The following is a 24,847-nucleotide window of genomic DNA, read 5'->3' as shown; positions in this document are numbered from 1 at the left end:
ACAACTTGCTGGTGGAAATATAATATGGTATTAGCCACTCTGGAAAACATTTGTTTCTTTCTTATAAAAATAAACATGTAATTGCCATATGACCTAACAATTGTACTCTCGGACATTATTTCAGAGAAATAAAAACTTATGTTCAAACAAAACCTGTACATGGATGTTTTAGCAGTTGTATTTGTAATAGCCAGAGATCTGTCTGGGGGTGAGTGGTAAGCATCCATATTCTGGAATATCATCCAGCAATTAAAAGGAGCAAACTATTGATGCACAGAACAACCTGGGTGAATTATCAGAGAATTATGCAGAGAAAAATAAAAAATTATATACTGTAATGATTCCGTTTACATAATATTTTTGCAATAAAGGAATTTCAGAGATGGAAAACAGATTGTTGCCATAGGAGGTTAGGAATGGGGGAGGGGATGTGGTTTTAAAGGAATCATGCAAAGCTGGTAAAACCTGAATAAAGACTATGGATTGTACTGCCGTCAATCTCCTAGTTGTGATATATGACTATAGTTATCAACAGGTCAAAACTGAAGGAGGCTGGATAAAAAAGGTGCATAGTATCTCTCTGAACTTTGTTTTGCAACTTCCTATAAATATATAATTATTTAAAAATAGAAAGTTAAAAAAACTGACGTGCTTATTTCTCCCATAGATTATGCTATGTTAATCTTCCAGAGATGACTCTAATTTCTATGTTGGGGTTATGATTATTTTTATTCTGATAATTGTATGTTTGATTATAAAAGAGACACAATTATTAGATATAAAAGTGTTAAATGCAAAAATGTTTTATTTAAATAATTTTTGTCAGGAATCTGTACTCCTCTTAAGCCTCTTAATGGGGCATAGATATTTCTATGACTGTTTTCACTTAAAATTACTTAGGATTATGTTTCCTGGTCATATATGAGGTATATCCTGTAACTTTTTCTTCCCATTTGATCTATATTATGTTATTCAGCCCTGTTCCTAATAAACCTAAAAGAAGTATGAATGAAAAATGAAGACATCTGGCTCAGATTTTGACAGAATTCTTTAAAAAAAAAAAAAAAATGTCTTCATTGATTTCAGAGAGAGGCAGTGAGACCGGGAGAGAGAGAGAGAAACATTAATAGTGAGAGAGACATTGATGGGCTGCCTCCTGCGCGCCTCCTACCGGGAGTCAAGCCCACAACCCAGGCATATGACTGGGAATTTGAACCGTGATCTCCTGGATTATAGAAGTTGATGCTCAACCACTGAACCATGGCGACAGGGTTTGATAGAATTCTTAATGTACCTTTTGTGAAAAGGTTAATTTTATATCAAAATAAATTTTTCATATAATACTATTGGTATTACTAGCAATTTCCTAAATAAGTTTCTAACAAAATATAAATGGGTTACCTCAAAAATATATCTAATTCTCTACAACCAACTTTAAACCACATTGCCATGGCAACAGCAAAGTTGTGGCTTTAAAAAACAATCATTTATTTTAAGAAAACATTAAACATCAACATCTTAGCTCTTATATGAATCTAGAATGAATCTCTTTGGAGGCCAATCTTCCTGAATTCAGGAAATATTTCTGGGCCAAATTCACCAATTTACAAACAATTAAAAATCTTTGACCTATTTACAGACTTCTTCAGGTTTTATCAGCTTTCATATTGTTCTGTCATTGTTCTATCTTTTTTTATCTTTCTACCCTGAGAGGCTTTAAGGTGAGCTTTCCAAGCCTTTCGACAAACAACTGCGTTTTTAAGAGATCGTATTTCTCCTCCTTGCTCAGAGAATGAGCTACTATATATGTGACCCTGAATTAAGTGATTAGAATTGGACCAGAGTGGTACTTATTAAGCATCCTCCTGTGTGAGTGAGTGTGTTTGTGTAGGAATAGTGGGTTGGGCAGGGGTGTTTGAGTGAGAGAATAAAATGAGTAAGAAACGTACTCAAATGAGCAGAATATTTTTTCCAGTGTTGTGTATCATACCAAGGATTAAGCCAGACCCTAAAATTCCTCCATATCAATTTAGAAAAATGTCTATAATTTAAAACCTTTAAATACTATGGCAAGATTACTGGGTTTAGAATTAGGAAATCTGGGTTAGAGTACTGACTGTCTAATGGTCCATCCTTATGACCTTGAATGAGGTAGTCCTGTGTTAACATTCTCACACCTAGAGGGAGGCTTGCAATACTATCCTAAAATGCGAAATAAATGTTCAAAATATTAAGGTTATTTAAATAGAAGGTGTAATTGCTCTTTAGCAATCATTATAATTTAATGTATTTCAATTTACATGTATAATGTGTATGTGAGTGTATTATCTGTGTGTATGTAAATTTGTTTCATAAAGCCTGAGAACAGGCTTTTTCCCCCTTTTAATATACATATTTTATATTTTATTTTATGTATCTTTTAAATAAATATATATCCATAGCTTAGTACATAGAAAGAACCTAAAAATATCTACTGAATGAATGGATGACAAGCTTTAAGAAAAAGGAATGCTCAGATCTAAAGATTTAATTTATTCTAATTTAATTGGTTTCAGGATAAAATAATCACAGAAAATTTTGGAGTAGGAACTGAATTACAGCATCTCCTAAGTGAAATTAAATAATTTTAGAAATGATAGTAAATGCTTTTTAACAGTTTTATTTTATTGTTACTGGCATAGCTATGAGCATCAATCATGACGTTTTTCTCATCATAAACCTTAAGTAACTCCGACTGCTCAGAAAATGAAATCCAGTTCTTTAGTTTGGCACTAACCTTTTCAAATTTAGTTTTCCATGTTACCACTCTTGTCTCTTTTTGATACATCCTGTATCTCCCAACCATCGTGCCTTCCCCACTCTCGTGCCTCCTCGCCTGTGTCCCCGCGTCACACTCCCTTTGGAAGGCCCTTCCGTTTATTTCTATAGAATCAGATCCCACCTGTCTGCCAAGTTCTGCCTCTGGCCAATGTCACCATGAGGCTTACGCAGATGGCCTTACAGGTAATTTCTCTCTGCCTAAATATCCACTTTCTGTTTACCCTCTTGAAACCCTTGTCCCTTCCTTAGTCTAAATGGCAAACTTTTTGATAGCAGATTCTATGTCTGATTTGCCTTCGCATTTTTCCAAATGAAAGTATAATTGGTGTGCACTATCTTATTAGTTTCAGGTGCACACCATAGTGATTTGATATTTGCATTTATGTTACAAAAGGATCACCACAGACTACCTTTGTATTTTCAAGACTACCTACATTGCACACACATACCAATTACTTGTTTATTGAACAAACTGAATGCATATGCATTTCCATGCTTCTGCTGGGAAACCGCTTGCCTGCATGAGTAATTGTAATTCACAGTAAGGAATATGTAGATGGCCATGATTTTGACACATTCCGTATTATTATGATTAATTGATTTTGGCAAAAGTGCAAGGTAATTCTATTGGGAAATGATAAGCTTTTCAACAAATGGTGCTGGAACAATTGGACACCATATGAAAAGAAACGAAAAGAAACAAAGAAAAAAAGAATTTAGATTCTTACCTCGCCAATAATGGGTCATATAGTTAATGTAAGCACTAAAAGCATAAAACACAGGAGAAAATCTTTGTGAGCTTTAGTTATACTCCAAGTGGGCTCTGCCCCAGATAGGCTATTTTTTTTTCGAAGAGAGATTTCAGAAGAAAAAGAACTCTAATGCCAACTGTTAAGGTAAAAATATTTCTCTACCTATTTACATATATATATATATATATACATATATATATATATATGTATATATATATATACTTCCATTTCCTCTTACTGTTGATTACTCTCTAACTTATTTCTGTGAAAATATCTGCTTTTGATCCAAACAGGTATTTTTTTTATGAAAAAGAGTATAAGCATCTATTGCTGTATTCTAATTTTAAGACACCTCTTTGACTTAAGTGAAACCTGTAATTTTGTATCATTTCTTTTTTTTATAATTCCAAATTCATTTTGGCACTCAGGAGATGGGTATTTAGGGTTAAAAGTACTATTTCCATTTCCTTCCAAATTCTACTCATATATGAATCACTTCTTGTAGTCTAAGTTCCCACTCTGTTTTCCATTAGTCAAGGTTACAGCAATAGCCAAGAGGGAGGTCTCAATCTTTTTTGGATCATGTAAGCCACTTTCAGAATAGGATGAAAGCTGTGAACTATCTCCTTAAATACATGCATATGTAACATTTTTTCTAAACATCAAGAGCTTTACCTACGTAATGAAGCCCACCCATGAACTCTCAGGCCCATCCTATCAAATTAAGTATCCTTGCAGTGCAGTTACTGTAACCTAGAATATGTAGCAATATATGTTGAATCACTGTGAAGATTTCTTTTTATTCTTTGTAGTTTCAGTTTTCTTACTATGTTTTTGGAGGTCTTTCTGAGGAGATGTTTTGCATGAATGCAAAATGTCCATTATTATAATCTCATCATTTTATGGAGAGGACACTGTAGTTAGTTGAGGTCTTTTATAGGTGTTTTTTGTTTTTTTTTTTTCTCATAGAACAAAGTGACTCTTCTCTTTTAAAACACATTAAGGGTTGGAAAAGTCATTAGGATGTGAATGTGGATATCTCAGGAATTGATGTACTACAATTGGAGCTGTTATATTAATGAAAGTGAGATTATCATAGAAATGAATCATATAGCTATAAACTTGTAACACAGAGAAGGATCCATTAGTGTGTCAGTGGAAATGATGTGATGATATCAAAGAAAATGGGTTTTGTCTTAATGCAGAGCAAGTGTGCGCAGAACATATAGCTGAATTTTAGAAAACTCTAAGAGGAATGAAAAGCTAAAACTACCTTTATATCTTAAAACTTTTAAAAATAGATTCTATTGTTGAAGATGATTACAATGAGATATTACTTATATCAGCTAATAAAGGTAGAAATGAATTACTATAAAATTGTTCAGTTTTACCTATCTTTTAATACAGGTGTGGGCAGAAGTGGGTTTACATTTGTTTATATGAAAAAAGACATGCAAGTTATGATTATTATAATAAGTTTATTAACTCAAAAGAATGTAACTCACACTGTACTTTGCCCACCCCTGTATGTGCAGAATTTCTGCTGATATATATTCTTCTATGCCTGCATCTATTTCAGCAGCCTAAGAATCTAATATAAATTTATTTCTCAGAAAACTATACAAGTTCCCTGTTTAGAAAAGTGGCTTTTGGAATAGAAATTGGGGATAAAATCAAGATATTAAAAGTTCACCTTTAATTTCCTGTGAATGCAATTAGAGTGAAATTGTAACTTGCCTTCTACATTTAAAAAAATGTGAGTAGGATTTCTTACGATGAATGTATAGTAATTAGCTATTCTTGAAGTTGGAAATCTATTTGACAAGGTTCAATGAGAGTGCTGTGATAGAAATGAGGGGTGATTGACCCTGATGAGAATAACCTGGAGTGATAGTCCAATAATTTTTTGATCCAGAGATCTCTGAGAATTCTCACCCAGCTAAGTATTATTTGGAGTTATGATTTTACCTTTTAAAAAATATACGTATTTTTATTGATTTCAGAGAGAGAAAGGGATAAGGAGAGAGACAGAAACATCAATGATGAGAGTCATTGATCAGCTGCCTCCTGCACGCCCCCTGCTGGGGATCCAGCTCCTGCAACCCGGGCCTGTGCCCTGAATGGGAATCGAACCTCAATCTTCTGGATCATATGTCGATGCTCAACCGCCCAGCCACACTGGGCAGGTTGATTTCACCGTTTGTCATCTTAGAACATACTCAGATTTTGAACTGAAGGAAATTTCACATCTCAGTCTAGAAACAATAGCTTCATATGATTTTATATCTTCCTTTTTGTACTCTGGAAAATGAAAAAGTCTATATAAAATATATTTTCAGTATTAAATCAATCATGCATGTGAAATGTTGAAAATTAGTTAATTGATTGAAGTAATATATTATCTATTTGTTCAAAAATTTAGGAACTCAAACTAGACTGACTATAGAGGAAATTTTTCATGTACATTTTAATGTTTTATAAATGCAATTGGGATTTCTAGAAATAAAGATGATCTATTTATATTTATTAAATTGGTGCAATCATGAATAAGGCATGGAAAGCCTCCTCTTACTCCATAAGACAAACATTTAGTGTGACCAGTGCTAAGTGATAGGGAATGTAGAATGTGCTGAGTTACTCAAACCTGGACAGGTAGTTTAGTCTAGGAAATCCTGAGAGAGTATTAGCTTGTCCTCCATTGTATCTCAGTACAAATCACAGCACCCTGAACATCGCGGATGCTTAACAAATATTCCTTAAATGAATAAATGAAGACATTATGCCTGCCCAGCAACAGCTAACAGTCTAGCTTGGAGACAGACATATAAAGTTGTCTCAACTATATGCTTGTGATAATAATAATGATGATTATGATGGTCATTTAGTGAGTATTTCCTTTGTGGTAATTACTATGGTAGGTGTTTTACATCTATTATCTCTAATCTCTTAAACAATTGTGAAAGGTAATTATAAACTAGTCAATGACATTTCTACATACTGTGTGCTAATTTTTCTTTTTTTCTTTGGTAGAGAGTGGGTGAGTTAGGGAGGAGAGAGTAAAGCATGAGTCTCTTTTTCAGGCAAAGGGTACATCCTGAGCAAAGACACAGAGATATAAGAGTGAATGGTGTGTTCATTTTATTTCAATGATCAAATAATTTGTAGAAGACGTTTGGAATTCAGTTTTATCCTGGACCTACTGCCCCTCTGAACTTCATGTGACATGAGTCATTACTTTCCATGAAAGTTGAATTTTTTGTTAGATTAAATCTTACTCTTTCTCCAGTATATGTTGTTATATACCATGATCTTTGCTTCATTATGGCTGGAGGGGAGAAGGTCATGATTCTCTCTCTGTTGTGCCAAAGTATGAATGTGACATCTGTGAGTCACAGAGGACAGAGGAATGGTAGTGCATTGAATCTTAAAATTCTTACAAAATGTTCTTTTACACTGTTGAAGGCTCAGTCTCGTGGAAAATGCTGCTGAAGTAGCCCTGTCTCTCCCCCTTGTTCTCCGCCTCCTTTTATATTAGAATAATGCAAAGAAAGAACACAAGCATGTGGTCTTAGCTGCTCAAAAAATTCCACTTTTGTTTTCTCTGTTTTTAAAAGTATGGCTAAAATGATTTAAGCAAATTATTAGTTACACTAGTGCAGGGATACGACAAATTATAGATGAAAATGAGAAACCCTCTAAGGGAGGTTTATAATAAAATTGTCAACACCCTCTTTAAGAGGCCCGGCTGGAGGCAGCTCTAGTCGCTAAGATCACTAGCCTCAGACTGTCTTTTTTCTTCTTATGGAAGCACTAACATCAACCACAGGTGGTAAGCGGTAGTCATTAGGTTCCTACTTTGAAAATTAATAGCATTATGCAGTCTGAGTGCCTCACCGTCTTGGCCTATGTGTGTTAACTGTTAGGCCACTGTTACTTTCTCTTTTTCATCAGGGAATACCTTAAATTCAGCAACCCGAGCTGCCCAGCGAGCCCGCCCGTCTTTTCCTTCCTCTGCTAACGAGCTGGCATTACCAGCATCACCCTGTGCGGACAGCGATCCTCTTAGATGCCCCCACCAGCAGCGCCTGCTTCCTGCGCCTGCCTCTGGCTTCCAGGTGTGGACACAGGCGTCCCTGGGAGATCTAGTGGAAATGCTAAAGGGGACATAGAGCTGTCTGGGTTTATGCATTTCTTTTTAAAAATTTCTTTATTATTTTATTTTATGATTACAGTTTGCATTCAACACTATTTTGTATTAGTTTCAGGTGTACAGCACAGCAGACAGATATTCATATAGGTTGCAAAGTGTTTTCTTTGATAATTCAAGTGCCCACCTGGCACCATAGATAGTTATTACAATATTATTGACTATATACCTTACATCCCCATACTATTTTGTAACTACCAATTTGTACTTTTTAATCCCATCACCATTTTTCACCCTGTCCCCTAACACCTCTCCCTCTGGCAACCTGTATCTGTATCTATAAGTCTGCTTCTACTTTGTTCGTTTGCTTCCACATTAAGCAACATTTGTTCTTTAGATTCCACATTAAGTGACATCATATGGTATTTCTCTTTCTCTGTAAGTTCATGCATTTCTTTCTTGAAATTCAGGAAATGGAAAGTATAAATACAACATTTAATTAGCTGCATTGTCTCCTACTACCTGAAGCCATTTTGATTCATAAGACTGATAAATTCATATATAACTCAAAATTTACATTATAATTAGTCTTGATATTGATCTCAGAGTGCTCTTACCCGTTTTCTCCCGACTTTTTGTTGTTGTTGTTGTTAACATACATGCATCATTTCATGCAGCAGCAGTTTGAATGACTGCAATCATCTTCTGACCCCTAGCATTCCGAAGACACTCCATTTCTATTCCCACTTCTCTTCCACCCTACCTATTAGTGTCAGATTAATCTTTATGTTATATTTTTATTTGGGAACTTAAAAAAGATTTTTCATATCTCTTTCCCATTAAATCTTACATAACTCTGGTAGTAGAGAGCAGTGTATCAGGAAGTAAATAGAAGTCCTATATTTGGCTTCAATGACCTACTTATTCAGTTATTTTTCTTTTTACTTATCTATCACTGTACTTCCTTCATTTAAAAAAATATACTTTGACCACTGCCAGGCCCAATTCTACCTTTCCTGATGTAATTTGCAATCTTTCCTGATAAACTTCCTTTAATGTTCATAGGCAATTATTTCATGTTTTGAAATGATCGAAAGAACAAGCTTTCGTCTGTCATTTGAAAAATTTTCACATATTTTGCATTCTACTGCATAATATATTTGTGTTCACCTAACAACAACATTTCAATTTACTTGCCATTAAATCATGTTAATTTTGTGGACTTTTGAAGACTTAGACATATTATCTAGTATTATTTCATGCAGGATGAGTCTTCATTTTGAGAATCTGGTCTTTACATCATTCACTTCTTTTGTGTGATGCTGTTCAGCCTTCTGGCTTATTCAGACTAAGCCAATCCATCTTCTACTTTCTCTTTGGAGGCTTCCTGGTGTCCATCAGGTTTTATAGGTTTTCTCATTTTTAGCTTTAAAAATTCTAAATGCTGTATTACAAAGTCTTTGAGCATCTAATTAAAAAAAATGAGAACTCAATTATTTACCATTCTGCAATATTCTACCTGTTTTAATCACTTTCCCAGTTAGATTGTAAATCCTTTAAGGGCAGAGGTTGTATCTGAACACTGAATGAGTATCGCCAATGACACTTCGTACCATCTGAGTATGAAATAGGTGCTCAATAAATCCTTTTTGAATGAATAAGGGCTTGATTGTGGAAGGTTTCTCAATTTTTGGCAAGAGAGTTCAAAAGGTGAAAAGCATTATTTGTTTTGATAGTTGGACTGTCTTTTTTAAACAAATAATTTACTGTGATTATTATGGACAGAAAACTCATCAGAGTGACCTTTTTGTGAGAAGAGTGATAAAGTAAGTGTGCTTTCATTTGCATTACTCTAGTTTTATTTAATTTCTTTTTTATGTGTTAAAAGCTCTTACTGATGACAGTCACTGAAATAAGTTATTAGATTGCGGGGCAGCCCAGTGCAAGGATAATCTAATTAATTTCCACTTTGACTCCTAATGATTATTACTTTTTCTGATGTTATCCTTGTGGTCTTACCATACCATTTAGTAGTTGGCTACAAATAATTTTTATATAGAATTTGTTCACCTCATCAGGGCAGAACCTATGTCTGCAAACACTGTGTACCCCACTGTACTGGAGACCCTAAATACTTGACTGATCCGTGTTCCAACCTCAACTTAGGTACAACTGAGAAATGAATAATATACCTACAGAGGAAAGTACCAGAAGGCTAATCTTTTATTTGACACTCAATTTGCATTTCATAATAATACTATGGCCTTGTATGTGTCTATAAAAGTTTACCTTTTAAATTCTTTCAAATTATAATCTTATTTCACTTTCTTTGGTATTTTATCCTACTGGTTCCTAACCTCTTATGATAATAGTGCCTCTGGTTGATTTTAAAAACTACATATGACACTCGTAGTTCAGTTTCTATTATTCTTTGTGTCAGAGCAGTTTTAAATAATCTTTTTATAGAAGACTTTTGATTTTGAAAATCATACATCATTTTCTTCAATTTTACAGTTTTGAAGGTTTTCTGTAGGTTTTAAAATATTTTTAGCATCTAAATTTTCTCAGCACACCGAATGATGAGTTGTAACCCACAAAGTTCATATATCAGCACCACTGGAAATCATTTGAGTTGTACTAATAATACAAAGTTAAAGTTGCCACCAGTAGAAACACATCTATATCTATCTATATCATCTATCATATATCTATATCTATATCTAATCTATATCTATATCTATATCTATATCTATATCTATATCTATATCTATATCTATATCTATATCATCTATCTATCTATCTATATCTATATCTATCTATCATCTATCTATCTATCTATCTATCTATCTATCTATCTATCTATCTATCTATCTATCATCTATCTATCATCTATCTATCTATCTATCTATCTATCTATCTATCTATCTATCTATCTATCTATCAATCTATCTAGCATCTAGCATCTCTTATATCCTGTTACTCCCAGGGTCAAGAAACAGAATAAATGTCCTTGCTTATCAATTTCATTCTTCTTTTTCCTCATTTAAAAATCTTACCTTCTTTGAAGTACACACCATTCACCACCCACCACTTCTACCAACCTCCTGATCACTCTCTCTCATTCACTAAAATATTTAGCTTCCAGGTCATTCTTGTCATCCTCTCTACCCCTATTACAGTCATTATTCATAGTCAAAATTTGACTTCCACATAGATGACTCATCCAACATCCTGCCTTCCTAAATCACAAATCTCGTTTCCAAAAATCTGTTCTACACCTGCCTTGATCATCCACGGCCATGTTCATGCACACCCTAGACCTTGCTTTGTCAGTAATTACGTCAGCTCCTGATCTTCCAGTTAACCTACCTAGTACTTTCCAATTCCAAAAATCTGTTTAATCTAATGATAACTTCATATCCAGTTTTACTTTCATCCCTCTCTTGTTTCCTTCGTATCCACCATGGAGTCCATACTTAGGGGAGTGGCACCTGTAACAGTCTCATCTTGCCTGTCTCTCTCTTCTTCCCCTACCCCCCTCCTTCTATTAACTATCAATATATCAAACTTGATTTATACTAAATTATTTTTGTTCTCTGTGTCTTTTCTGGAGAAGCTATTTTTTGAAAATAAAAAAAATCATACAATACTATATGGTTTTTACAATGAAGAGTATTTAATATTTCTTGCAAATTACATGCTATTCTTTTTTGTGGGGTAAAATTTATAATAAACGTATGTTTGTGATATATTTGTATCTTAATTTCCTCAGGAGTTTAACATGTTGTTAAATATTTGCCAGCACACCACTGCTAATACACATGTCATAGGTAGCATATCTACAGAAAGGACTCTCGATAGTCTCTTTTCACAGCCCTACTGATTATTGCTCCCTCAGTCTTCTCCATCTTGGTAAATGATAAAATCATTCCATCTGTTGGATAATTCTAAATCTAGTCATCATATTGGTTAAACCTTTTTCTTGGCTTCTTCATCCACACAATCGGTCCTGTCATTTCTACTTGAAAATAGAAGTCACTCACCACTTCCAGTGCCTCATCTTAATCCAGGACACTGTTGTTCATCACCTGGACGACCAGAAATATCTCCAAACAGCACTTCATTCTCCCAGGCTTGTCCCTTTACATTCCATCACCCAGTGCAGTGATTTTTCAAAACTGTAGATCAGATAATGTTACTTCCTTGATGATAACACTTTGATGACGTCTCATTGCTTATTGTAAGAACTGATGCCTTTACTCGGACAGATATTCTTAGGCCACCAGACTTTTCATCTTTACCGTCCTGTACTAGGAATGATATGAAAAGTACTTCCTCTGAAGACTGGTAATACACACAGAATGTGCAGCAAGCCATTCTTAAGTGACATGGTTCTGTTGCTATCTCCCTCTAACAAAGAGGGGGGGTCATGCCAAGATTGAATGAAAGATCGGAATTCACACATTTACTGTTTTTCTATTGTGCAGGTTATCAGTTTTCAGTTGCATTCAATTATAATAGCAGAAATTCCCCCAGTTTCCCTTGGCTTATGCTTATTTTCAACTGCTTTGCGCAAGGGTGAGTTTTTCACCAGAGGAGGTGTTAGAGCACCTCGCCTTTTGAGTTTACTTGCTCTAAGCAGGTGCTACCATAGAGCTGGCTTTGAAACATTATGGTGTGTTGTGTGTGTGTGTGAGAGAGAGAGAGAGAAAGAGAGAGAGAGGGAATGTGCTCAAGTGTCTCTGGCACAACGACTACTAAAACCCTATGTGACACAGGTCCTGCTTACCTATTTGGCTTCACTCAACACTCTACCTCTCACTATCACCCTTCCCCCTTTTAAACATAGTTGGGTCCTTTTCAAGGACCTTTTCACTTAATATTACTCATGTTCTTTGTCTAGAGCAGAACGGAACCCTCCATCCTTGTATATATCTGGTTCTTCACCTTGTGGATTACAGTTCAAGCATCACCTTCTCCAAGAGGCTCTCCAGACCTCCAGACCTCAAATTACTTCCCTTCACACCTGCACTACTATCAATTTATCATCTAGTTTATTTCTTTTTTATCACTTATTAAATTCTGAAATTATGTTGTTTGTTTATCTTTGGTATGCCTGTGTCCCACACCATAATACAAGCTTTATGAGGGCAATGATTTTGCCCGGTACTATTCACCATAGTGTCCCCAGTGTTTACAGCAGTGCTTGCATGTAATAGGCAATCAATCAACAATTGTTGAATGAATAAATGAATGAATGGCAAATATCCAATGACATTAAAATCACAGTCCTTAGGAAAGACTCTCCATGAAGAAATAATGTTTGTGAAGGATTCTTCTGACATAAAGGAAACACCCAGGCATGAGTTGGATGCAGTCATAAGAGGCCTGATTTCATGGCTAGGTGCATGCATATTACTAATCACTTCTCAAGCACCACCAATTGCCTGTGATTTCCTTTTCTTTCTTGAGCAGGTCCCAGGGACTTCATTTTTTTTCTCTTCTGGCAGTGCCCCTTATCATACTATATATTGTTTTCTGTTTCTTCCAAAGCTGCTTTCAGTGTGGAAGACAATATTTTAGCTACCTACTGTAGTTCTCCCTTTAAATACATACCTCTAAGTTTTGTCTATGTTGGTTCACAATCTTGGGAGTTCCTGGGCAAAATATGAAACTGGCCACTGTATGTGGAGGGCAAGGAGAGACCAAAGGAAAAGGCAGACCACTCTAGATTGATAGGTGGCAGTTTCAGTAAGGAAGGGAACTTACTAGGCTTTTCTTGGGTGCTGCAGATGAGTAGATCTTTGCACCCACCTGCCAGATTCTTAAAAGTTTACATAGAGACCTTAAGTCAGTCACATACACTGCCCAGTCACATGTACTGTCCAGGTAGTGTCAACAACACATTGCTCTCTCAAGGCTGTGTCTTTGAAAATGGTTCCCACTGTGGGAGCAATGGGCAGAGCTTACATTTCAAGGACAGGGAAGGGAGTGAAGAGCCTCCAATTGCCAGGTCCAGCTTGAGGAACAAACTAGTGTTCACATCCTCTTATTAGCTCCTCCAACAACCCATTTTAGGGATTCCCCTATTAATTACTCAAGGAAGTCAATAGGGGATGACACAAATAAATAAAATAAGCACATGCTGGAAGTCAAAGAATCTCGCAAAGTTGCTTGATGAAATTATAAATCTATCATTCATAGTTTCCTTGCAAAGATGATTTTTTCAAGGCGAGAATTTTATGTTAGTGGGATGACTAATCAGTGAGGATTCAGCCACTTTTGGTATTTTAAGCAGAAAGATATTTAATAGAGTGAGTGAAAAGGCTTAGACAACCACTGGGAAGGCAGAGTAGTGAGGGTGCTATGAGCTTTCAAGTTTGTTCTAGAAAATCAGGAGGCTGATGCTGTTCTCTCCTCAGGAATCACTGGGAAACTCCCTCATACTCTCGTAGCTTCCCAGCCACGTGGAGGTGAATACTGTCAGGTGGGAACTTAAAGTAGGACACCTGGAGGCCACTGTAAAGCCTCTTACCTGCTGAAGGCCATGCATCCATTCACCACGGCTTTTGGAAGATAAAGGCAATGGATTCTGCTTCTCTTCTGCTTTCGAAATCTCATACAAAGTTACTGCATTGGCAGAACGTCATTCACATTTAGGTCCTAGAAACAGAGATGTCTGGATCAGATATTTCCCAGGCTCTTAGCCCCTAATATTCAGGGTAGGAAGGAATTCTGGTTGCCAAAACAAACAAGCAATAACCTAGACAAAGTAACCCCAAGTAAATTTCCCCTTCCCTACCTCCAGATGAATGGGAACAGATTCCTAAGAATACCACTTTCTTCTTAAGGGAATTTTGATTAAAAGGTTCTTGTTTCATTAAATATTTGATTTAGTCACAATTCCTTATATCCACTTTTCCTGTTTATCTGACATACATCAAAAAAGATAAGACCATTTTGTGAGGAAATGTGAAAGGGTTAAAGGGCCAAATGGAATTTTCATTCATTCTGGTTCTTGAAGATTTGAAAATGAAGCGAAAATATTGTTCCCTATTTTATACTACTTGAAAACCTAGGTGTAGAGACAAGGTTAAAGCACAGAGAACAAATTGAGAGCAAATATGTTGCATGATGAAAACATGCTTGGCTTTGTAGCTTTTCTTACAAGGAAGAAAACAGTAAAATGTTTGGAATAATGGAAGAATTACTGTCAGAGCCTTAAAGATCAATAGTACTTGGAGTGGTGAGAGGAAAGAAGAGTATTCAAAGTGCATGTATGGATGAAAAAATGATATAAGCGAAGGCTGGAATGAGCATGTGGAAGAATAGTGAGAGGTTTACTAACAACTTAATCTCTTGTCTCTAAATACATTTGTTTAAGTTGAGGGGGAACAGAGTTTGTTTCTCCAAAATATGCCTCTTTGGGATATTGATTTTTTAAAGTTTGTTATTTTTTAGAAACAAAAGACTCAGGAAAAACCTTTGACTTTCCCCATAATTGCCTAAAAGGGATTTTGGTAGAATATTTGTTCCAGAAAGGGGGTATTATCATAGATAACTAGACTTTAGAATGAACTAGTGTGTGACAGAGAGAAACCTAGCAAGGTACAATGAACAGAAGTCCTCTGTGTGTCCCTCTGTTAAAGATGCCCCAGCCAACATTTGTTTACCATCTCCATGTGAATTGCCTTCCTGCCCTTTGAAGTCCAAACCCACAACTTACCCCCATTCCCTTCTCCTTCACTCTAAAAGGACATAAAAGCTTCAACTCCCCACTGTGTCTTCTGGTCTCATATTCTTGTGGCACCCCCCACATATGTATTAAATTTGGACATTTTCTCCTATTAAATTTGTCTTATGTTAATTTGGTTCCAGCCAGAAAAACTTAGGTGAGAGGAAAATTAATTTTTATACCCCGGCAAAATGTTAAGCACTTTATTAGAAGTATAGAGAATAGTTCTCAATCTTAACTATTTGAGACAATTTATAAAATTCCCAAGCCCCATGACCAGAGATTCTGATTTAGTAGGGCCAAGATGGTACCCGGGAGTCTGTATATTTATAATCCTTCATAAGTGATTCTGGCCATGAGTCAGGTTGGAGAATCACTGCCCTATGGGCACATAGTGACCATATTGTTCTGTGATCTGGAGTTATAAATTCCTGCAAGCATCTTCCATACAGTTTGGAGGACAGGACAGGTGTTATATGTTGCTTCCACCTAGGCAACTCAGCAGACTAGCATAGAAGTTGTGTAGAGAAAAGCCTTAGGTCACAAATTATGAGCTTCCACCAGAACTTCTATCCTCTCTGAAGCAAGAAGAAAGAAGTTTCTTCATGCTTCATCGCCTTTGAAGATCAGAGGAAGGCAGGAAAAAGGAAGAAGAAAAGAGGATGACACGGGGGGGGGGGAGAGAGAGAGAGGGAGAGAGACCCATTGTCACCATTTCCATTCACCCACTGAAATGAATGCTCAGTACAATGAAATAGAAGAAGAGCTTTGAAAGGAAACTGGAACACTGTCATTATCTCTATATGATATGTTATCTACCTAAAAAATTCAACAATTAATGACTAATTAGAATTTAGAAAATTCAGTAAAATAACCAGGTAAGATAGTAATACAAAGGAAATCTATACCTTTCTGCTATATGAACTACAGCCAGGTGAAAAATATCAAAGTATCTATAAATTCCTCTAGAAGAAGGCATACCATCAATTGGGATCATGGTTTTTAAAATATTAACACGTTTATCTTTTGCATTTTTTCCAAATGTGACCTCCTGTCTATGAATCTGTGACATTCATCTAACGTGAAAGAATTTAGATAACTAACTACAACACGGAGGGGTGATGTGGGAGGAGGTAAGCAAAACCGATGGTACGTCTTCTTCTAGAGGGGGTTATATACATAGTGCTGAATTCTAGGTTGCCAATTAATTCTCCATAACAACTGGAGACCATCATTTTTATCACATACTTTAAGGGACTTACCCAGAGTTACGCAAATTTTATTTTAGCTATGAGTCTGCCCTTTTCTTTCCCTATTGGAAAAGCATATAAAAAAGTAAGTGACAAATAATAGTGACGACTTTGAAAATGGAAAAGCATATGAATTACTAATAAGTAATTGAGATGACTATTAATTTGCTCTAATATAATTTTTAAAGAACAAGTTTCATAAACTTTGTTACTTTATTAAAAATGAATAACTTTCAACATGCCTTCAGCTTTTGGGGAAACATCTGTGAGTTTTGATACTAGAATTAAGGATGGCTGTTCTACTCAGACACTAGGGAGATACAAAATGCAAATTTGGCTTTGTTACCATTTAGAAAAATCATTCAAATTTTTTAAAATCATATCTATGACTGTTAGCATGTCATTAGAGCCTTGTGGTCTGTCCGGCTCTTTGCCTTCATCTTTCACCTCTCTTAGGAGGTACACTCTGTGCTCCCGTAATACTGTAGTAGTTGGCTGCGTGCATTATGCTGTTTTGCATTTCACAGTCTTTGCTAATGTTCTTCCTCTACCTAAAAAAGTCCTCCCCAAACCTGATTTAACTTGGTTAAATTTTCCTCATTTGAGAAATTTGGCTTGGGTATCACCTTCTGCTTCCTTAACCTTCGCAGTGAGGTTTAATATCCCTGTGCTTTCGTTGAACTTGATTATATTTTTATCATTGTACTGTTCATGGTGTATTGACATTTCTGTTTTCATCAGTAAATAGAAACTGCGCAAGAATAGGAGCCGTGTCATATTAAATATTCATCACTGTATTCCTTGTACTTAGTAAAATGCCTGACATATAATAGAAGCTTAAATTGAACTGAACTGTTGCAAAGTTGAAAAAAATTATTCGAAAGGCCAGATAACTAAATTAGGGAGATTGGGAACACTAAACTCGGAAATTTGAGCTACATGTGATGGAAAGCACTTTCATTTTGTGGCTTTGTACTAGGCACTTAAAAAGTGCTCTATCCATACTTAATTTCTTCAACTATCTTGGGAGGCAGCAATTATTGACATTTTATAGATATAATAAATAACTGATGCTCAGAGCTGATAAGTAGCTTTCTCAGTATCATAAAGCTGGCAAAAATGGAGTGGGGTTTAGAACTAAAATCTGTCTGTCTTTCAAGTCCTTCTGTATCATGCTGAACAATATAAAGGAAGCAGTTGATGTAAATGGTTATTTGATGTAATCACTCACTCACTGATTCCTCATTAGAACACAATACGAGTGAGCTGAGATTATTGCAATTCCATGCCACTTCTTTGGTTACTAGAATCACGCATCTATAAAGAGTGCCTATAGCACACAGCCTACTCCATTAGGTGGGATGCCATTCAAAGCGCAGCCAGCAAATACTTCTGCCAAAGGAAATTTCAGTATAAAAGTGCTGCTGAAGGCTATCGAGCTACCTATTTGTAAGAGCTATCCAAAGTCATTTTTCTTTTCATTCTGTATCATCAGAGGTGGCTAATCCTTTAGTTCCTTATTGTTTTTCTAGTCATTCTTCCTAGAATGGTAAGCTCACACAATGGTTGCCTGGAATGTTCTTAGCCCCCACCTCTGCTGCTCGGCTCTGATTGTGTCTTGGTGATATCAAGAGATAGAGGCTTGGGGTGAGGGGGAAACATATAAAACTGACCTCCTGGCAAATGAGCTAAGTCAAGCAGGGTTTGTTTCAAACAGAGTACCCCCCAACTTGTAAAAAACATTGTATAAGCTACAATTAATTTCTCAAATTTGGGTGAGCAAAACTGAGTTAAAGGCCTTTTATGTATTCTTGTATTTTTCCTTTCATACCATTTATTACCCTTCTAATTTTTTAATTAATCTCGTTATTTCCTCCTAGATTATCAACTCTATAAGAACAAAAATCTTGCCCTAGCTGGTTTGGCTCAGTGGTTAGAGTGTTGGCTGGGGGACTGGAGGGTCCTGGGTTTGATCGATCCCTGGCCCTGGTCCGAGCGCATGCAGGAGGCAACCAATTGATGTGTCTCTCTCACATCTCTCTCTCTCTCCTCTCTTTCTCCCTTCCACTCTCTCTGAAACACAATGAAAAAATATTCTTGGGTGAGGATTTAAAAAAAAAGAACAAAAATCTTACTTATCTTTCAGTACTTACTGCCAGCATGTCACATAGTAATGACATGACCAGCATGTCACAACACAGGGTAAGCCCTTAAAATTATCATAATTGAATGAATGACCATACTATAAAAACTTGATATTTTTGATTACTGCAAAATTTCCACTGTGTTAAAACAAAATGAAACAAAATCAATCACATCCTTTAGAACAGAGCTTCTCAAATTTTCATGTTAAAATGCTGAGTCAGCTTTAGTAGATCTGTGGAAGAGCCTGAAACTCTGCATTTCCAACAGGCACCTGGGAGATGAGATGCCATGGTGCCAGCCTTCAGACCACGTTCTGAGTACCAGCTGTTAGACCGCCACAACCACCAACTGCTAATTCATGTTACCACTTGTCCTCCATATTATTTATTTGCTAGCTGACCTAACTGGCCTTCCATCAGGAACTCATTGGTCATCTCTACACATATTGATCCCTGTGGCTGCTCAGCTGGGAGCAGACTACATGGGACTCACTCAGAGAAGCAACTCAATTGCAAGGGACTGCCTTAGAGTATCTGTCCTTGTGACTTTTGATTTAGGGCTCAGATCTGAAATCACATTTATTTTCTTTGTGTCACTCTTTTAATACAAACAGTGCCTCTCTGTCAGCAGATACTCAGATCTAGCTTTTTAACTTTATTGTCTGCTCTTTAAAGGACCTTCCAAAATAAGTCTGTGTGTATGACAGAGTTATTAGAATATTATAATCATGGTTGTTTAATATCATTATTGTGGCCTTGAGGTATGTCCAGTGCTACACAATATAGGCATTTTATGGGTTCCAACTGGGTAAAGGAGCTGTTTTTTAAAAATATAAACTAGTTGAAAGCAGAAAAGTTCTATTCCCAGTCTCCACCCTAACTTAGGGTATTCACTGACCACCTTCTAATTTATTTTTTAAATGTGTTTTTATTGATTTTAGAGACAGAGGAAAGGAAAGGGAGAGAGAGAAACATTGACTGGCTGCCTTCTATACATACCTGACCAGGGATCGAACCCACAGCCTGGCACGTGCCCGGACTGGGAATCGAGCCAGCGACCTTTCGGTGCACAGGATGACGCTCAGCCAACGGAGTCACACCTGCCAGGGTCTAATTTATTTTTAATAGAAGAGAAATAACCTTTCACATCATGAGATTCCAGTCAGGCTTTGTTGTTGTTAACTTTAAAAATCATTTAAGAAATGACTTATTCCTTTATCCCCCCTAAGTATTTTCTGAGCCCTGTCAACTCTCTTTCGACAACGTCCTGTTATATTGGCACATTTTTTCCCTTATCTTTTCTACCTTGACTTATGCTTTACTTTCAAAACTTCTACCCCCTTCTTAATGTATTTTATCTCATACTTAATATTAGGCTACAGATTCATTATCCATTAGCACATTAATCGGGCCTTTTCCCTTTTGTTCTTAGGCTATAATTTCATGGGTTTGAGTGGCAATCCTTTCTTATTTTCTTGTTTAGTGTGATGGGTTTTCTTGCATTCTGTGCAGGGGACAGGATGGACGGAGGTAGCTTCCTCAGTTTTATTGCTTAAGAACTTTCTCCTCCGTTGTTACCACAAAGTATTAAAAATGTGGCCTCTGAGATTTGCCTTCTCGGCACCCTGTGCGTCCAGTAACTGAACTCTCAGGGTTCCTGACTCTTCAATTTGGACCCGATTTCCTGCAGATCGATTCCCTCCCTCACTGTGGGCCCCATCCTTTTGGCAGGGAAGTTATTCTGGGCACTCCTGAGGTGCTCAAGGACTTAGGCAGCCACAGCACCTTCTGCTCCTTCTGGACACTCTCACAGAGTCCACACAGTCCTTTCCGGTTGTGCTGAGGGATGTTTGCAAATAATTCCACTCAGAGTAGAGTCCTTACTTTTTTAGGGTATTTGTTGGAAGTAAATAAAATGAAGTTTGAGGGCTCTTAATTAAGATCATCAGAATTCCCTGTATCTTCTCTTCACCACATCTGCAAAGCTACTAAATCCATGCAGATTTGGCCTTTCTGCTCCTGTCTGGTTGTGTGGAAGATGTCTACGCCATCCTTGGTGTGCTGTCACTTTCGAAGAGAGGATCTAAGGAGTAACCAATTGAACAGAATCACCTGGGAAGCTTTTTAAAAATACTGATGCCTACCTCTTGCTTCCAAAATTGAATTAGTCTGAAGCCAGCCTAGGCACCAGCATTTAAAAAAAAATTTTCTAGTATGTATTAGAATGCACCACGGTAGTTTGTATTGAAAGAGTGACACAGCATAACTACTGCTCTAAGTCAGTTCCATCTTTAGTTTTCAGCCAACTGATGGGTCACTTGCCTATCCAGCCCACAAGACAGAATGGGAAAACCAGAAATGATTCCTTTAATACTGATGCATTTCTTATTCTCACAGAAATGTAAAAATTAAATCTCTTCTCTATTCTTTCTCTTTTGCCATCAGGAAATATTTTGAAAAGTTACGGACTTTCTCTTTATGAAATGTGGGCAAAAAAGAAAATTCTCTCTTCTAGTCAAAAGTAGGTCTAAACTATTTTTACTAAGTGTTTTGTCCTGCCTTTAATTGTATTCAAAGAATTGTCAGGTTTCTAATTTCTTGGGGCTGAGAAGAGGTTTGCTTAATTAAATATTCCTCTCCAAAAAAGCACAATGAGCCCAGCGTGGCTCAGCAGTTGAGTGTCAACCTAGGATCCAGGAAATCATAGTTCGTTTCCCGGTCAGGGCACATGCCCGGGTTGCGGGCTCCATCCCCAGTCAGGGGCCTGCAAGAGGCAGCTGATCAATGACGACTGTCTCAGCACTGATGTTTCTCTCTCTCTCTTCCTCTCTCTGAGATCAAGAAAGGTATATTTAAAAAGAAAAAAAAGCACAGTGAAAAGAATTTTACTAAAGGAAGTTGATGCCGATTTTTATATACACAATTTAATTTTCCCCCCTCTACATAAAGAATTAAATTTCCTTGAGGTACAAGATAATATTTATCTTTACTTAAAAATTCATGACATAATGTGATGTAGAAATTTGTTATATAAAACTTTGTATAAAGTGAATGATGAAAATGTCAACATTCGTTCAGCAGGTGTACCAATTGTGCAGATAAATAAGTATTTAATATAGATGTTGCTTTAGGGTTGAAATAAATAATTTTTGTTAGATTCAAACTACATGCACTTTTAGAGACAACAAAGGGTATGTGATTAGATTGCTTAGGTTTATAAATAACTTCAAGAAAAACGATGTGTCATAAAAGTGAATTTAAAAAATTAAGGGAACAATGTTTAAAATTAAAGGCTATACAGGATGGGGCAAAAGTAGGTTTACCATTGTGAGTATGCAAAACAGAGTGTATTCTTATATTATTATTTATTAATTTTTGTATTATTTTCCATACAAACAACAGTAAACTTACTTTTGTCCCACCCTGTATTTAGGAGAATCTGCCTTAAAGTCCAATTCTTCAGTCTTCATTTTCTTGTAAATACTTATTCTTTTGTTTTAATTTGTTATATATATTGATAAATGTATATACATAAACATATGCATACGTACACACATATATCTGGGTTGAAATTAATTTCTAGGCCCAAGGTGGAGCTGCTGTTGCCGGGGTTCCACATCAGCAAACCAAAATTTGGATAAGTTTTGTGTCCCTAGAAAGGCTCCGCTTGACCAGAAATGCAATATATGCAGTCAGCGGCTCCCCAAAGGCCAAACCAGCTATGGGGCTTCCCCCTCCAGACAAAGTGGACTATGTGGCCCCAGCCAATCAGGTATTTTCTATTTTCTCTTCTTTGTTCTTTATTCTATAAAAGCTTCTTGTCTTTCACCCCATATTGCAGTTCTCCCAAAGAAGGTCGTTTGCTTCATAAAGTATAAAATAAAGTTTGTGTCACCTAAATTGTCTTCCTTTAATCATTTATTGAACATATGATGTATGTAACTTATTCATAAAATATGTATTTTTTTAAAAAGATGAACTGTATAAGGAACATAAGTGCATTCTATTTACACATTCTGGTTTCTTCTTTATCTGTTTTTTGGTTGACCCTCACCCGAGGATTTTTTTTCATTGATTTTCAGAGAGAGTGGAAAGGAGGGCGGGGGAGAGAGAGAAACACTGATGTGAGAGAGACACATCGACTGAGTCAGCAGGCTGACGCTCCACCACTGAGCAACACCAGCCAGGGCTAAGTTCTGGTTTCTTATCTTCAAACTACTGCAGTGTGAAAGCTATGTGTTCTTAGATTTAGTCTAATGTCTTCCTATAGTGAGGCAAAATGAAGTCAAGGCTAAATACACCGATCAACTCAGCAAGGGAAAATAAATTTAGAATTTTAAGAAAAGCTTTGTTTGCTTTGAAATATGAAACACCATCCAGGTTTGGCAGAGGGCTTTATTAACCTATTTTATGCCTCATATAAGGACATCTTTTAACTGGCTAAAAACTGCTCTTACAGTATGAACTAGATTATCTCAGGGTGTTGCGTTGGGTGACATGAGTATTGTGCGTATTACACAGGAATGAGAATACATGATTTACACTAACTTTGTATTATTTTGGCAAATCCTGAGTTTAAATACCAGTTTATCAATATGTCTAGGTTCTTAATGCACATTTAAAAATAAGTGGCAGAGCCTCTTTTATAGTCTTCCCAGATTCAAAGAAGGCATCTGCATAATTTAGGTTATGATCCAATACAAATAGAAGAGGTGGCACAGGTGTGGAGTGGCTCATTACTTTAAACGGTGGCCCTGCGTTGTGGTAATCAAACAGAAATCTGTCACTCTCCTCCGTCTCTTATTACAAAAGGCACAACAGTGAGCTTCCATGCTAGACCGGCTGTATTTAAGTAAATGTCAGGAGTGATCTTGAATCAAAATTTCAAATAAAACCCTGTATTAGAATTGATCATCTCAGAGGCCATAAATACAAAAGGTCTGACAATGGCCCTGACAAGCAAGAGATTTATCAGAAAACAAGCCAATTGTAGATCACAAGTACAAGTCAGCAGCAGTCCTTTGTTGAGCTGCTTTTTCTGCTGAGAAGAGATAAGATTGATTGGTGCAACTTTAGGCAAACTCCCTTAGGCAACAATAAGAACACAAAAAGTAGTGGTTGGAGGGGAGACAGTGTAAACAGTACAGCTGGGGCGGGTTCACAGGGAGACGGGGGACTATCACTGAGAAACTCCAGCAGATGGGAAGCCAAAGATATCTTGTCACTTACCACATTGACTGTGATCATCTCTTTGCCTTGCTTACCATAATTAGAAGTGCAAAGGGACTATTTTTTTTTTCTTCTGGGAAAGAGTGCTTGGTTTTCTAATATAGGAAAAAAAAAATGACTAGGTTATAGTTATTTCATTAACATTCCAAATATTTTACTTCTAGTTTTTTTTATGTGAGAATCTTCAAAGTGGTTACATTAGTAAACAAATCACACCTCCTAAAATAGTTTTAAAAAACATTTTAAATCGATTTAAAGGAAGCAGAATGCTATATTGCGGTTTTCTGCTTGGTAAGAGCAAATGCTTGAGAAGTGGGGAACATTTAGAAAATACTTTTAAAATATTATTTTTTAGGACTCTAATAATTTTAGAACATACACCTTATTTTTGTTATTCAAATTATAGAACGAAACAGGACAGAATTTGTGTGCAGCTAGAGGTCTTTGCTTGATTGGATTTTCCCCTCTGGGGGAGGAATAATCTATGCATTCTAAAACTGCAATTCCACGAAGCAAGATGATAACCAAGGTACATAAATTAAATCAATATTTTAATTTTCAAATACACTACAAATGTCTAGGAAATATATGTTTAGGGAAATTATTTTCCAGACATATTTGTGAGGCGGTCTCGAAGATTTATATCAGTGTTGTTATATAAATTGTTACATGGAGAATTGATGGTTGAAAGTAGCCCAGACATGTCTTTCCATTACATATACTAGAAAAATATCAATTTTACAAGTGTCTTTACTTATGTTACTTAATGA

General features: G+C 36.3%; 1 long non-coding RNA gene across 1 annotated transcript in view; it reads right to left on the bottom strand.

Moving 5' to 3' along the window:
- The window catches only part of LOC107527546 (uncharacterized), a 44,299-nt gene that overhangs the window by 4,719 nt on the left and 14,733 nt on the right, over positions 1-24,847 (bottom strand). The window contains exon 2 of the long non-coding RNA XR_001602293.2: positions 14,255-14,382. This is a non-coding gene — a long non-coding RNA (uncharacterized LOC107527546). The remainder of the gene's footprint in view (positions 1-14,254; positions 14,383-24,847) is intronic.

Source organism: Miniopterus natalensis, chromosome 4, assembly GCF_054644295.1.
Source record: "Miniopterus natalensis isolate mMinNat1 chromosome 4, mMinNat1.hap1, whole genome shotgun sequence".
Lineage (NCBI taxonomy): Eukaryota > Metazoa > Chordata > Mammalia > Chiroptera > Miniopteridae > Miniopterus > Miniopterus natalensis.
Note: the sequence above shows the minus strand (reverse complement) of the source record. Positions and strands in the feature narration are given on the sequence as shown.